The following is a 2,273-nucleotide window of genomic DNA, read 5'->3' as shown; positions in this document are numbered from 1 at the left end:
ACCAAAGGTAGGTCAGATAATCGCCGGGTAGCGGCTCTCGGGTACGATACTTTTGACTGTGTCACTGACTGCCCATGTAATCTCTGTGCAGGCAGTGCAGTGTAGTGTGTATGTACACTGCAATTGCATAGACTGCCTAACTGGCCTGTATCTCGTTTCGGCCAAAGTACGTCTGTAATACATACCTGTTTTTAATGACTTTGCAACAATGTTTCTATTGTCAGCAATAACAGCTTGCATTCACACTTTTGAGTTTATATGGTGAATTTTCGTACACATCATAAATAAGTGAAATCAGAATATCCTGAAAGGAATTTAGGTAACAAATTCAACGACACTGACCTCGCAACAGCTAATGTTTTCATGTAAACATGGCGTCATTAGACATTTTAGCCTACGTTTAGTATCCTACTATCGGATCGTTGAAACAACGAACCTCAATCCCGGCCTCATTCACAAATTCACTCACCTTCCTACACCACCAGTTGAAATAAAACTTCGAAACATCCCGTGTTATTCCTCAAAACTACATGCACCTTCATTAATAAAAAATTGAAATCCTAGTAGAAATCCGTTATCGAAAATTGTTTGATATAAAACGTCACCAAAAGTAATTTTTCTGAAGAGTAGATACCGCGTGTCAAAATGGCGGCCGCAGTCGCATCCCCCCAGCTTTGTACGTGTACCCAGGTCACGGTATGTCTACGTGACGAACAGTCAAGGTCAGAGAACAGCGCAACCTGAGTTTTCTCGTATATATTAACGACCTGCCTGATTGTGTCAGTAGCGGCACAAAGACGAGACTTTTTGCTGACGATGCTTTTGTTTACCGTGAAATAAATTCTCCCGGAGATGCTACCATCCTCCAACAAGATTTGGACGCCCTCACTAAATGGGGTTCTGATTGGTTAATGACATTTAATACTGACAAATGCTATACCATGCACTTCACGACTAAGAAGACTGTGCTTACTTCTGATTACTCGCTTTGTGGAAACAAACTGGTGTCTACTAAGACCCATCCATACCTTGGTCTCCAATTTGCTGACAATCTGAAGTGGAAAGACCACATCCAAAAAGTGACCAGTAATTGCAGAAGAACCATGGGAGTCATCAGAAGGAATTTCCGTGCTTGTTCAACTGATGTCAAGTCTCGCCTGTACCAATCCTTGATTCAGCCGAAGCTAAATTACGGCACAGCTGCCTGGTACCCGTCAACCAAAGAAGAAAAACATCTCCTTGACATGATCCAGAGATCTTCAGCTCGTCTTTGCTTCAACGACTACTCCCGTGATTCAAGTGTGACTCTGATGCTGACCAATCTTGAGTGGACCAGTTTAGAGACCTGCCGACTGATAACCAGACTCTCCATGATGTACCGTATCACCCACAACTTAGTTGACATCGACTGGCAAGACCATCTGACCAAACCAACCAGACCAACTAGACGTCATCACCCTTCAACCTACATGCAAATTCAAGTTAAAGCAACCAGCTACGAAAAAACAGTTTCTTCCCTTGGACAATACCTCACTGGAACAGCCTCCCTCACAGCATACTGGACATTACTGACTTCAAGGCCTTCAAGACTGCCATCCGGACCCATTTTACTTAGTTCTCCATGATTATTTTTTGCACCGCACACCAAGCTTAGGATTCAAAGGTCAAAACCTCTGTTGAGATGCAGGTACCTGCTTATACGGAGTAACCAATCCAGATCCAGATCCAGAACCTGTCTGCTGTCATGACGTAATATAATGGCTCCGCCCAATGAACGGCGCTGTCAATCATCCTTATTGCCTTTGTCGAACAGACTTTTACGCAGGTAAGAGCTCACGCTGTCCTCACTTTTAGGATCGACGAGCGTCAGGCCGACACAATCTGGTTGTGTAGGAGACTATCATCGTGATGCCCACGTTGGAACCATTGGATTACAGAAGAAATATTCATACCAGGACTGAAGCAAATGTGGCCATTTCTATGTTTGTACCGGGCAAGTACCGGACATTTTTCAACACGGAGCTAGCGGAAAATACTGCAAATTCGTCCAAGTAAGCAAAGGGTTGGGGATCGCATTTTTAACTTTGACTAAACTGTTTCGGAGTTAAGGCACGCTAAAAGTAGACCTTTTCGTGGGGTGTATTTGGTGTACATGTAACATAATGAAAAGAGTAAAAAACGACCACTTATTCAGCTATTGCTGAAGTATACCGCTGAATCATGTACCAATACACAAGGTATTGGTACATGAGATCAGGTATACAATTGCAAGG

Source organism: Amphiura filiformis, chromosome 9 (genome assembly GCF_039555335.1).
Source record: "Amphiura filiformis chromosome 9, Afil_fr2py, whole genome shotgun sequence".
In the NCBI taxonomy this organism is placed as follows: Eukaryota; Metazoa; Echinodermata; class Ophiuroidea; order Amphilepidida; family Amphiuridae; genus Amphiura; species Amphiura filiformis.
Note: the sequence above shows the minus strand (reverse complement) of the source record.